Below are 14,517 nucleotides of genomic sequence, written 5' to 3' on the forward strand. Positions count from 1 at the left end.
AGAAGTCCTTTCATTTACTGTTTTTCTCATCTTTCCTTCCCTTTCCGTGTTTGTTCAATTTGCTGCATCTTGTCTTAGACTGTAAAATACTCAGAACAGGGTTAGTCATTTACCCTGTGTGTATACAGCGTTTAGTATAATGAGGGCCCAATCCTGATTTGTGTGTCTTTCCAGTATCTCAGGGGAATACTCTACACTTGCTCCTTAGTGTAAATCAGAAATAACACCATTGAATTTAATAGAGTTACCCTGGGTAGCCCAGTATAAAAAGTAAAATCAGAATCAGGCACCTAATGACCAATTTTCCTCTTACACAAGTTTTATACTGGTGTAGTTTCAATGGAATGACTCATTCCAGTGTATGTAAGAGGAGAACGAGCCCCAAGGGATCTGAATAAAAGGAAGGAAAAGCAAGGATTTCTGTTTAGTTAATAGGTGTGGAAGTTGGAAACATGGAAACAAGATCTGAAGGGTATAAATTTCAGGGATGGAGAGGATTGTTTAGGGTGGAGCACAAGGCTATAACTAAGAGTTATAATCTAGATGTAATAATAGGATGAGATTTAGAAAGGAAACATTAGACTTGATATCACATATTGAGCTCTGTTAGGCTGTGGAAAGTCACCCAAAAGAAATGCTAGAAGCTTTTTAAAACTCGAATGGATACAACAATGGAAATTATATAATAGGGAACAACCCTGTACTGGTAGAGAGACACACTGACTGACCTAATGAGTTATTTCTAACTCTGATTTCTATTTTTTTATTAAAAGCGTTTTCTGTATTGATTATTGTATTTTGTCTATCATTTTTCAAAAAGCAAATCTAAGTAATGCCAGTACAATTCTGGGATTTTTGCTGATGGAAAAGAGAATAGCAAAGAAGACACACAGAGCTATATAAAACAATACTGGAACAGCAAATGAAAAGGGTAATTTCATCACAACCACTGAAGTGTATTCTAAAGGACATACACATTACCATGTTCAGATCATAGTCCTGTTTTCATTCTTCCCTATCACAGCTATTGCTAAATATTCTCATATCCTGCTGTGAATCACGCACCATAATTTCAGCTAACTAGTGATTGAGTCTGGCATTTACAAGGTTACAAGCAGCCTTCTTACTCGTTACTACTGAAGGGCGTCCCTGACCAGTACTTTCATGGGCATGTCTGGGTGAATGTGAGTTACCAGCAAGTGGTTTAAACTAGGGCGGTCGATTAATCACATCAAACTCACATGATTAATTCAAAAATTAATCACGATTAAAAAAATTAATTATGATTAATCACACTGTTAAACAATAGAACACAAATTGACATTTATTAAATATTTTTGGATGTTTTTCTACATTTTCAAATATAGCGATTTCAATTACAACACAGACTACAAAGTGTACAGTGTTCATTTTATATTATTTTATTACAAATATTTGCATTGTAAAAATGATAAACAAAAGAAACAGTATTTTTCAGTTCACCTCATACAAGTACAATTTCTTTATCATGAAAGTGCAACTTACAAATGTAGGGGGTTTTTTTTTTACATAACTGCACTCAAAAACAAAACAATGTAAAACTTTAGAGCCTACAAGTCCACTCAGTCCTACTTCTTGTTCAGCCAATCGCTAAGAGAAATGTGAAAAGTTTGTTTACATTTACGGGAGATAACGCTGCCCACTTCTTTATTACAATGTAATGTGAAATTGAGAACAGGTGTTCGCATGGAACTGTTGTAGCTGGTGTCACAAGATACCTATGTGCCAGATGCGCTGAAGATTCATATGCCTCTTCATGCTTCGGCCATCGTTTCAGAGGACATGCTTTCATGCTGATGATGCTCATTAAAAAAATAATGCATTAATTAAATTTGAGACTGAACTCCTTGGGGGAGAACTCCTGCTCTGTTTTACCCACATTCTGCCATATATTTCATATTATAGCAGTCTCGGATGATGACCCAGCACATGTTGTTCATTTTAAGAACACTTTCACTGCAAATTTGACAAAATGCAAAAAAGATATCAATGTCAAATGTCTAAAGATAGCTACAGCACTTGACCCAAGATTTAAGAATCTGAAGTGCCTTTCAAAATCTGAGAGGGGAGGAGGCATGGAGTATGCTTTCAGAAGTCTTAAAAGAGCAACACTCTGATGCGGAAACTACAGAACCCAAACCACCAAAAAAGAAAATCAACCTTCTACTGATGTCATCTGACTCAGATGATGAAAATGAACATGCGTCCATCTGCACTGTTTTGGATGGTTATCGAGCAGAACCCGTCATCAGCATGGACCTCTAAACACTAGCCTTCCTGAACATTACTAACATTGGAAATAGGCGTGAGCTTCTTCCCAGTAGGTCACGTCTGAGGGAGTAGAAACATTTGACCTTTTTACAGGGCTGTCAAAGTAAAAATAAACCATGATTTTATTTCCTTTTCTCTAGGAATTTTTACCTCGTTCAGTTGCTATATCTTTAGGCAAAAATTCAGTTAAGCAGTTTTAAATGGCTCCCTTCATCTTCATCACATAACCATAGATTTTAAACACTTTGGAGTTCACAGACAGAACTGCATTTTCCAGTTCAGTGAATCCTTTAGATGACTATTGCCTCACAATCCTTGTAGCTGCTGATGGAGGAATGCCGATACCCTTACTGAACAGATAGTCACCATATGACTCAGAATAATTTGGATTTAATTGCAAAGATATGTCCTTGGTCGAAGAGGATAATGCTGGGTTTCTGCCTCCTTCCTTTCTCCCCCACCCCCTCCACCCTTCCCTAAAACCAAGATAAAGCTTCTTTGGAACACTTTTCAAATCTCTGGCACAACATGTTTGCCCTGATTTTAAAGGTCCTTTTTAGATTTCTTCTCATCTAAAACTTTCCTGGTGTTTATGTCTTGTGATCTTATTGCCTAATAAATGCTGTGGAAATGCTCCTTCATAAAAGCACTAACAACATGAAAATATTTCCCATGATGAATAGATTTCAATCTCCACAGAAGTGTTTTAATGATGAAAGGAGGAATGGAGTTCACTTGGGGATGTCATTCAAAATGGTAAAGAAAAAAATATTTTGCACTTGCACCATCCTACTATCTGAATGCATTTATGAAGGAGAGAGACAGCAAGTGGGAGAGGAGCAAACTGAATACAGTGCTTTAAGGGAAAAATCCTGCTCCCTCAAATAATTGTGAAAGGCTCACTGGCAATAAAACCAGCATAATTCTTCTGAGCAAGGGCCAGGGCAAGAATTTGGGGCTGGAGGGTGTCCACAGTGGCTCCCTGCACATCAGCACACAATGGCCAAATGAGGGCAAAACCAATTGTGGGCTGGGGAAGGCCAAAGAATGCACTGTTACATAGATCCACCTCCTTTGCTGCTAGACGGGGCATGTTAGAACCGTGAGAGCTACCTGAGTCCCAGTGCTGCTGAAGCACTTGTGGAATGGGTCCAGAGCAGCTTCACGGCCCAGGGGAGGATTCCTTCTTCTCTTGCTTCACCTTAGCCCTCAGCCTGTGAGCGTAAATGAACATATTAGAGAAAGATTCCTTGTTTCCTTTTCACAGAGGCAAATAGTTGAAAGAGAACCGGCCTCAAAAAAATGTACACATCTTTTTACAACTTAAGAAAAGACATTCATTCTACTCAGTGTAAATAAACTCTGGATCTCAATTTTTGTGTCTCTATTCACTGGGCAAAATCCCGAGGTCCTTATTCAGTTTTCACCCAGTCTTGCCTGGAGTTGATAGAGTACTAATAAAGTATTAGGACTTCTGTTCAAAATTTTAAATGTACTTGCTTTGACCCAGCTAACTTGTGTGAAAACTACAAACTTTCACATATTCATGATGATTTTACCCTCATGTTTGTTAACTAAAACTCAAGGTAAGAACCCACCTGTTTTCCTAGTCAGGGCACAGCCTGAGAGAAGCAGGGGCAAAAAAACAGCTGTTTCTTGGGACAGGGCTGGAGTGCCTTACCTAGCATTTCTGCAAAATAGGGCTGCCTGCATGAAAATTGTTCTTCCCACTGTTCAGAGAAACAGGATTTTGTGAATATGTTGTAAACAAACTACACAAAAAAAATATACCCTGGGTGAAATCCGGACACCACAGAATTCAATGGGGCCAGAATTTCCCCTCTGACTCTATACCACCAATTTCCCATCCCAACAGGCTCCAAATGTGGTTGCTACTTGGCTGAAGGGGTACCAAACGCAGGCACCATTACATTGCAATATGTCCTTTTAGTAGCTCTACTTCTGTATATAGAAGTATTATAATATCCTCCAAATCATAGAAATGTACAGTAGCTTAGTTGCCATTGTTTCCATTGGATTTAACATGAAACTACTATGCAGTTATTGTGAAATATGGCACTGTGTTATGTTTCATATGAATAAGTATTGAGTTACTGTATTTGAAAGGGCTGATTTGTGCCTGGTATGGATTTTCTAGACTGGACACCAACATCCCACATAATGATGGCATAGCTGCCTGCCTCAAGTATTTACAAGACAATGGACAACCCTCAGAGATCCACCCCAAATACATCACCAAACTCATCCATTTCATCCTCATTCATAACAATTTTACATTCACCAACAAACACTTTGTCCAAACCATGGGAACAACTATGGGTACTAGGATGGCTCCCCTATATGCTAACCTCTTCATGGACCCCCTTGAAGAAGAATGTATTGACAAATGCACCATGAAACCAAAAATATACCTGAGATACATCAATATTTTCATCCTCTGGACAGGCAACTTAAATTCCCTCATAGATTTCCACCACAACTTCAGCCATCACACGTCCCATATGGGGTATTATCAAACCACTATAACCCATACTTAATGGGGAAATCTTTCCTGAACCCCCTCTTCTGGCCTTCAAACAACTCTCCAACCTCATCATCAGAAGAAAGCTCCCCACAGATCAGGACACACCTTTCAACATTCATGAGTCCTACACATGCTTATCACAACATATAGTGTACCTCATCCAGTGCACTAAATGCTCTAATAACTATGCAGGTGCAATCACTATGCTCTCAAATGAACTCACACAGGAAAATGGTAAAAGACAAAAACATCATATCACCTGTGGATGAACTCTTTTCACAAAGTGCTCACTTTCCATCTGACCTACCAGACCTCATCCTCAAAGCAAACCTGCATCACATCTTCAAAAGAACAGCCTGGGAACTCAATTTCATAACATTGCTAGACACTAAAAATCATGGTCTTAATAAAGACTGGATTTATGGTTTATTACAATAATCTGTAACCCACTAACCCCCTTTTTGTCCTATGACTACAGGGATGTTAATGGGCCACTTGAGCTTGAATGGTCCCTTATAATATGTGCTAACTACTTATGCTAAACTATCTGTTGCACTTTGTATTTAGCTGTGACACTCTTAGTACCTTTCCCAGAGAAAAAGAAGTACTCTTAGTACCTTTCCTGAAGAAGAGCTCTGCATAGCTCAAAAGCCTGTCTTTCTCTCCAACACAAGTTGGTCCAATAAAATATATTACCTCACGCACCTGGCCTTTCAAGACCATGAATATTTATATGTACGTGGAAGTGCTCATTTGGCTGACAGTCTGAAAAATGAGATTGAAAACAATCTGGTGTTTGATATTATTTGCTGGAGGATATGTGGACATTTGGGATGAGAAATATTCCTCAAATGCTTTCCCAATCATCTGGCTTACTTGAACAGGAAAAAAAAATCAGATAGTTATTGCAATTTCCCATGTATTCATGTTGTTAGTGTACACTGCGAACCAGATAAGTAAATGAGGCTCAACTTAACTTCTCATTTTCCAACCACAACTTGAGACACTAACAATTGAAGGAGCATGTGATATCCTGGTTTGCTGGTACAACCAGGTATTATAGTTAGACATCAACATGATATCAACTCCTTCAACAAATTTGGGAGTGCAAATGGGAGTCCAATCTCAACAACAATCCACCACAGATGAACTGAACAACATCTAGTATTTAACAGCAATTAACACTGTTTTATTTTCTAGCCTCTTCTAGTCATTTTCACATATGCAAATTGTACCAAACAAACATTCTGAGCTTAAACTGTTAACATCACCAAAAAATATGTATGTGTTGACAGGTTCATGACTCCACTGGAGAAAATGCTGTGATTTGATTTCGGATACAATTAGGTAATGAAAATATTAATAAAATTGAATACATAATTTCATTAAAGATCTAATACTGGTTGCACAGATAGGAAATAAGTGAAAATGGATTTGTCAACACCTGTAGATCCCTGTGATTGGGGAACTTTTGAGAAAAATAAGATAATTCTTTCTGGATGGTTTGTTGAATGATCAATAATTAAGCCATATGTTGACAGAAATGTTGACAGAAATGACCAGAATCTTTGCCACAATTTAAAACCAAACACAAAACTGAGTTCAATTAACTTTATTTTTCATTTAGCACTCATGAGAGCTGACTGAAAAAATGCTAATTATGTTTTCACTGGAAATTTTTAAAAAACTTTCCCCCAAAGTTTCCTGTCAACATTTTTTGCTTTTTCAATTAAAAAAACCAAGCCTAACTACTTTTGTTTGTTACAAAAAATGTCATTTGAAAAACAAATGTCAGATTTAGGTTAAAAAGTGTACAGACAAATATTTAATATTTTTAACTGAAAAATAAATATTTTTTCCTCATTTTTCATCACAAAATGGAAAATTACAACCACAATGAATTTTTGTTTTGGTTTTGGTTGAAAAGCCATTTTTTGGCAAAAAACGTTTTGATGAAAAAAGTCGATCAGCTCTAGTAATACTAGTCTTTGCACAGACATCATACCTTTCACCTAAAGATTGCAAAACATTTTACCAACGGTAAACTTCACAACACCACTGTCATTATTATTTCCCTTTCACAAGAATGAAACTTAAACATGTTGTAGCCAAAGGAAATTTGATACTACAGTAATGCTTTACAAATGAATTAAATAGGCCACACATACCCTCTCATCATCACTTCTAGCCATGCTTTCCCACTTCCTGCTATCAACTGGGAAGTTGAGATGAATAGAGAATTAGCAAAATGTGCGTGCAACACCATTATTTGAGCTAGCATTAATTAATACACTGGGGAGGACTATGTCATCACTCTGAAATCAGAGTCTAATAGATAAGGGATTTAGAATTATTTAGGTTTCTTTAAAGTGTGCAGTGAGGGAGCAACTTATTACCCCCTGTGACAGACCCAGACCAGTGGGATACAGGAGTCTGGTAGAAAGCAAATATATTGGCCACTGGATGAACAGTTTTCTGTTCCCTGAGTGACCAGAGCAGGGGCTGCCCTAGAGCAATCAGGAACCTGCCAAAACCAATTAAGACAGGCAAGCTAATCAAGACACCTGGAGCCAATTAAGAACTTTCTAGATTCAGTTATGGCAGGCAGGCTAATCAGGACACCTGGTTTAAAAAGGACCTACCATCAGTTAGTAGGGGAGCGTGCCAGGAGCAGGAAGTGAGAAGGCGTGCTGCTGGAGGAGTGAAGAGTTCAAGCATGATCAGGCTTCAGGAGGAAGATCCTGCAGTGAGGATAAAGAAGGTGCTGGGGGGAAGGCAATGGGGAAGTAGCCCAGGAAGTTGTAGCTGTCACGCAGCTGATGCAGGGAACATTATGGCCAGTTGCTATGCACAGGGCCCTGGGCTGGAACCTGGTGTAGAGGGTGGGCCCAGGTTCCCCCCCAGCCCCATCCCTCCAACTCCTGATCAGACACAGGAGGAGTCGAACCTGGTCTGTGAGAAACACCAGAACGGAAGGTCTAAATTGCAAAGGGATCTGCCCTGTCCCCAACCCACTAGGTGGGACACAGGGACTGCGGGGATTGTTCTCCGTTCCCCCCATGCTCGCCAGTGATGAGGTTAGCTGAGTGGATGGCAGGTTTGAGCCACTAGCAAGAGTGGCCAAACTGAGGGCTGCTGTGAATCTCTGAGGCAAGCAAATCCGCCAATAAGCACAGGACCCACCGAGGCAGAGGAGAAACTTTGTCACACCCCTTAAAAGAGAGTGCCATCCAGACTTGCACGTCATTTGGGAAAGCAGTTGAAAATGTAGAGCGTAGGATTAGCTTAAACTAGTTATACTGTTTTCTGGCTTCTTCTCCACTAACGATGTTAGTGGCAAATAAGTGGGGGCAAGGGAAAAGCCAAACCAAACTCCAAGATAATAGAGCAGATTTATTTTAAATTGGAAACAAAAGGAAAGGAAATAGAGACACCTTTAAAAAACAGGTTTAATCATAGGTTCCTCATGGAACATTTATTGTGTTACTAATTGAGACCTTAGGGAAAGCTGATACAGTGACAAGTGTCTGCAAGTAAAGGAGAAAAAAGGAATTGCAGTTACTCCAGCCAAATCACATATAAAACAGCAGCAACAACTAGGCCCCTGATATGGCAATGAGGACCTCACAGACCGAGGGGTGCACCCATGCTGTCCTCAATGCAAGATCAGAGCCTGGGACATCATCCAGCAACCAGTGAATCATCTGACAACATCACCTGCCTGGATATTGGTATTGCTCCTCATACAGATAGACAAAGTCTGCTACAAGACAGGAATAATCCTAGCACACCAAGGACTTTCTTAAAATTCTGAGTTTTCTCAGTCATAGTGCAATTTATTATTAGAAATGACTGATCAGATATGGTAGCTGTGACAAAGCTCTGTCCTTCCCCCCATGGGTCCTGCGTTTCCTGGTGGATTTCGCTAGCCTCAGAGGCTCACTGTGACCCTCCACGTAACCCTTCTTTCTCTAGAGACAAGGGTCACAGTCTACTGAGCCATTTTCATCATAAGCCAGTGAGGGAGGTGAGGAGAAGTTATCCTTCCTTGCACAGTCTCTGTTGTCTCCCAGTCTCAGTGATTAATCAGGGGGCAAAGGTGGGGGGAGCCCAGGCCCACCCTCTACTCCGGGCTCCAGCCCAGGGACCCTAATAGTATCAGCTATGGTAGCTGACCTTTTAGAAACATGACATGTACAATTCCCTGGGCTACTTCCCCCACAGCAGCCTTCACTTCCTCAAGCTCCACTTCATCCTTACCTCAGGGCCTCCTTCCTTGTGCCTGATATGGTGTGTACTACTCAGTCTCTCCAACAGCGCAACTTCCTCCCACAGCTCCTGACATACACCCCCACCTGACTGACTGGGAGGCTTTTAACTAGTTTCAGCCAGCCCCTGATTGGCTTCAGGTGTCCCAATCAACCTAGCATTCTCCCTGCCTTCTGGAAAGTTCTTAATTGGCCCCAGGTGTCTTAATTGACCTGGAGCAGTTGCCATTTCACTTAACCTGGTACCAGGGATTTGTTTAGCCTGGAGCTAATATATCTACCTCCCACTACTTTTCTGTAGGCGCTGTCCAGGGTTCTCTGCTCGGTGACCCCGTCCGGTTCCCTCCATCTGACCCTTTGATTGAGGGGAAGAGCGAGAGACCCCAGCCCCAGCCGTTGCCGCTGTGGATACCATCATCACTGTCACCTAGGAGGGGTCCTATCACACGTGGTGTACGTTCCCCCCACCCCCAAACCGCCCACCCTGCAGCCATGCCCATCTTGTCGGGCACTCTCAGGAAAGGAATAATCGGTGACACTGGGCGTGGCACTAGGTAACTCGAGGGGGTGGAAGACCATGAGTGTCGAGGAAGCCGCCTCGCTCTAGGCCACCAGGTAACTCAGGAGGGTGGAAGACCATGAGTGTCGAGGAAGCCCCCCGGCTCTGGGCCCAGGGTAGCCTGAACACTTCTCCCTCCTGAAGGCTGCTGTGTTATACCTTGTCTTTGAATCATAGAATCATAGAATATCAGGGTTGGAAGGGACCTCAGGAGGTCATCTAGTCCAACCCCCTGCTCAAAGCAGGACCAATCCCCAATTAAATCATCCCAGCCAGAGCTTTGTCAAGCCTGACCTTAAAAACTTCTAAGGAAGGAGATTCTACCGCCTCCCTAGGTAATGCATTCCAGTGTTTCACCACCCTCCTAGTGAAAAAGTTTTTCCTAATATCCAACCTAAACCTCCCCCACTGCAACTTGAGACCATTAGTCCTTGTCCTGTCCTGTTCTACCACTGAGAATAGTCTAGAACCATCCTCTCTGGAACCACCTCTCAGGTAGTTGAAAGCAGCTATCAAATCCCCCCTCATTCTTCTCTTCTGCAGACTAAACAATCCCAGTTCCCTCAGCCTCTCCTCATAACTCATGTGTTCCAGACCCCTAATCATTTTTGTTGCCCTTCGCTGGACTCTCTCCAATTTATCCACATCCTTCTTGTAGTGTGGGGCCCAAAACTGGACACAGTACTCCAGATGAGGCCTCACCAATGTCAAATAGAGGGGGACGATCACGTCCCTCGATCTGCTCGCTATGCCCCTACTTATACATCCCAAAATGCCATTGGCCTTCTTGGCAACAAGGGCACACTGCTGACTCATATCCAGCTTCTCGTCCACTGTCACCCCTAGGTCCTTTTCCGCAGAACTGCTGCCTAGCCATTCGGTCCCTAGTCTGTAGCTGTGCATTGGGTTCTTCCGTCCTAAGTGCAGGACCCTGCACTTATCCTTATTGAACCTCATCAGATTTCTTTTGCCCAATCCTCCAATTTGTCTAGGTCCCTCAGTATCCTATCCCTGCCCTCCAGCGTATCTACCACTCCTCTCAGTTTAGTATCAGTTTAGTTTAGTATTTTGCTTTTGTTTTGTTGCATAGTTTTGCTTTATCCTTTTTGGTGATTCCTTGTAAGTGTTACACAAATAAAATTCTTTTCTGCTTAAAAAAAAACAAAAAAACAAACAAAAAAAACCACTGTCCTGCTGACCCCAGGCTAGCCTGAACACTTCTCCCTCCTGAAGGCTGCTGTGTTATACCTTGTGTTTGCTTTTGTTTTGTTGCATAGTTTTCCTTTACCCTTTTTGATGATTCCTTGTAAGTGTTACACAAATAAAATTCTTTTCTGCTTCAAAAAAAACCAAACAAACTACTTTTCTATAGCCATCTGGCCTTGCCCTGTCACATAGTGTTGATTGATTGTGACTATATCCTTGGGGAAAGTCTGACAGAATTTAAAAGAAAATTATGAACTTTCTAAGTGTTTTTTTGGACCACCTACAGAATATAACAGAAAATTGTATTCCTGCCATAGAACACCATAAGATGTTTTTAAAAAACCTGTAGAACAGATATCATTCTTTACTAAATATGTTTCTATAGATTTTAAGAGTAATATATATAGAACCCAACTGAGTTCATCTCTATTGAATTGTGTAGGATTTTTTCATTGGGATAATGTGTTGATCTCCTGCCTCTCTTAAATTACTCCATTATTATATTGACAGGAAAAACAACAGGATAAAGAGCTCAGAAGCTTCTGTGTGTAATTCTGAGGCACTCCAGAAGGACCTATCATAACAAGTGATTGGGCAATATGATGACAAGATGAAATTCAATGTAGAAAATTGCAAGGTAATGTCTGTTAGAAAGAACAATTTAAACTACACATACACATTGGTGAATTTTGAATTAGTAACTTGTAACCTCTCAGGAAAAAGATCTAGGAGTCATTTAGGACAGCTGATTGAAGACATCTGCTCAATGTGTAGCAGCAGCCAAAAAATGTGTGCACAATATTGAGGTGGATTAAGAAGAAAATAATGAATAATAATAAAAATGTTATAATGCCCTTATCAAAATCCTTGATGCATCCTAACTTTGAATAGTGCATTAAGGTATGGTGATCTCATCTCAAAAATGACATAGCAGAATTACAATAAGGACAAAAAAACCACATAGAAGACCGTTAGGGGTGCATGGAGATTGTGGGAGGAGTTTTCAATACAAGGAGCAGCTAAAGAAGATTAAGAACATTTAGCCTGGCCAAATCTGTCTTCCAACCTTCATGTCATATTCAGATTAATAGGCAAAGGAAACGGAAGGGGTTCCACTTCATAGGAATGGCTTGGAAGATGGAGAGCAGGATGTGGGGAGCCCATAGATGAGGGACTACATCATAGCCATAGAGCTATACTCCACAGGGGCAGCATCTGTGCTGGCATGAAAGAAATCAACGGTTTAGCAAGGAGTTCTGAAGCTATGTAAATTCTGCCAAAACTAACATGGGGTGTGGAAACAGGATTCTATCCCATCAAACATCACAAAACACCTCTATAAAAAGCCCATTGCTTTAGCTTTGCATGGGGCCAACATTTGGACCTTTAAAAAGAAGTAGAATAAGGGGGATTTCATGACAGCAGCATATGCAATTATAAATGGTACAGAAACCCTCTTAGTTACCCTGTCCTATTACATAAGAACTAGCTGGCACACAGTTCTGTTTTAAATTGAAATCAATATATTTAAAAATGTAGAAAAACATCAAAAATATTTATAATAAATTTCAATTGGTATTCTATTATTGTTTAAGAGTGCGATTAAAATTGTGATTAATCACTATTAATTTAATCAAGTTAATTTGTTTTGAGTTAATTGCTTGAGTTAACTGAGATTAATTGACGCCCCTTTTTTCTTTAATGAGAAGACAGACCATAAAAAGACTGATGTACAGATGAATTAAACTCAGGAACAAAATTAAGACTGTATATCTTTTTAGGTGACAAATCTGAGGAACTGTCGCAGATTGGTGTGTCATCAGAGGAGGTTTTGGAACAAATTGATAAACTAAACAGTAATAAGTCACCAGGACCGTATGGTATTCACCCAAGAGCTCTGAAGGAACTAGGGTTGCCATGCGTCTGGTTTTCGACCGGAACGCCCAGTCGAAAAGAGTTCCTGGTGGCTGTGGTCAGCTCAGCTGACTGGGCCGTTAAAAGTCTGGTCAGCAGCATAGCGGGGCTAAGACAGGCTCCCTGCCTGCCCTGGCTCCGTGCAGCTCCCAGAAGCAGCCGGCATGTCCCTGCGGCTCCTAGGTGGAGGGACAATCAGGGAAGATCCATGCACTACCCTCTCCCTCAGTGCTGGCTCCAGGGCTCCCATTGGCCGGGAACCATGGCCAATGGGAGCTGCAGGGGCAGCACTTGCAGGCAGAGCCCCCTGACTCCTCCACCTAGGAGCCGCAGATTGCTTCCAGGAGCTGCGTGGAGCCAGGACAGGCAGGGAGCCTTTCTTAGCTTGAGTCCGTTCCCCAATCCCACTCTTTCACCCTAACCCACTGCCCCAGGACAGAGCCCCCTCCCACCCCTAACTCCCTCCCACAGCTTGCACCCAAACCCCCTTCCCCAGGACAGAGCCCCCTCCTGTACCCCACCCTCTGCCACATCCCTGCACCCCTCCCGCACCCTAGCTCCCTCCCAGAGCCTGCACCCCTGCCCCAGCCCTAAGCCCCCTCCCAGAGCCTGCACCCTGTACCCTCTCCTGCACCCCAACCCCCTACCCCATCCCTGAGCCCTCTCCTGCATGCCAAACTCCTCATCCCCGGCCCCAAAGACTGCACCCTCAGCCAGAGCCCACAACTCCTCCTGCACCCCACCCCCAGCCCAGTGAAAGTGAGTGAGAGTGGGGGAGAGCAAGCAACGGTGGGAGGGCAGATAACTGAGTGGGGGCGGGGCTTCAAAGAAGGGATGCGGAAGTAGTGTTCGGTTTTGTGCGATTAGAAAGTTGGCATCCCTAGAAGGAACTCAAAGGTGAAATTGTGGAACTATTAAATGTAGTTTGAAGAACAGGAGTACTTGTGGCACCTTAGAGACTAACAAATTTATTTGAGCATAGGCTTTTGTTGGGCTACAGCTCACTTCATAGGATGCATAGAAACCTATAATTTAAATCAGCATCTGTAGCAAATGACTGGAGGATAGCTAATGTGACGCCACTTTTTAAAAAGGGCTCCAGAGGTGATCGCAGCAAATACAGGCTGGTAAGCCTGATTTCAGTACCAGTCAAATTAGTTGAAACTATAGTAAAGAACAAAATTGTCAGACACATAGATGAACATAATTTGTGTGGGAAGAGTCAACATGGTTTTTGTAAAGGGAAATCATGCCTCACCAATCTACTAGAATTCTTTGAGCGGGGCCAACAAGCATGGGGATCCAGTGGATATAGTGTACTTAGATTTTCAGAAAGCCTTGACAAGGTCCCTCACAAAAGTCTCTTAAGCAAATTAAGCTGCCATGGGATAAGAGGGAAGGTCCTCTCATGGACTGGTAAGTGTTTAAAAGATAGGAAACAAGGGGTAAGAATAAATGGCCAGTTTTCAGAATGGAGAGAGGTAAATAGTGGTGTTCCTCAGGGGTCTGTATTGGGACCAGTCCTATTCAACATATTCATAAATTATCTGGAAAAAGGGACAAACAGTGAGTTGGCAAAATTTGCAGATGATACAAAACTACTCAAGATAGTTAAGTCCCAGGCAGACTGCAAAGAGCTACAAAAGCATCTCTCAAAACTGAGTGACTGGGCAACAAAATGACAGATGAAATTCAATGTTGATAAATCCAAAGTA

General features: G+C 41.8%; 1 protein-coding gene across 2 annotated transcripts in view; it reads right to left on the reverse strand.

Moving 5' to 3' along the window:
- The window catches only part of TMEM108 (transmembrane protein 108), a 384,089-nt gene that overhangs the window by 297,906 nt on the left and 71,666 nt on the right, over positions 1 to 14,517 (reverse strand). For both annotated transcript variants that reach the window (XM_084619368.1, XM_084619366.1), the window contains exon 2: positions 3,424 to 3,524. The gene's annotated coding sequence lies outside the window, so the exon portion shown is untranslated. The remainder of the gene's footprint in view (positions 1 to 3,423; positions 3,525 to 14,517) is intronic.

Source organism: Lepidochelys olivacea (genome assembly GCF_965140295.1).
Source record: "Lepidochelys olivacea isolate rLepOli2 genome assembly, chromosome: 2".
Lineage (NCBI taxonomy): Eukaryota > Metazoa > Chordata > Testudines > Cheloniidae > Lepidochelys > Lepidochelys olivacea.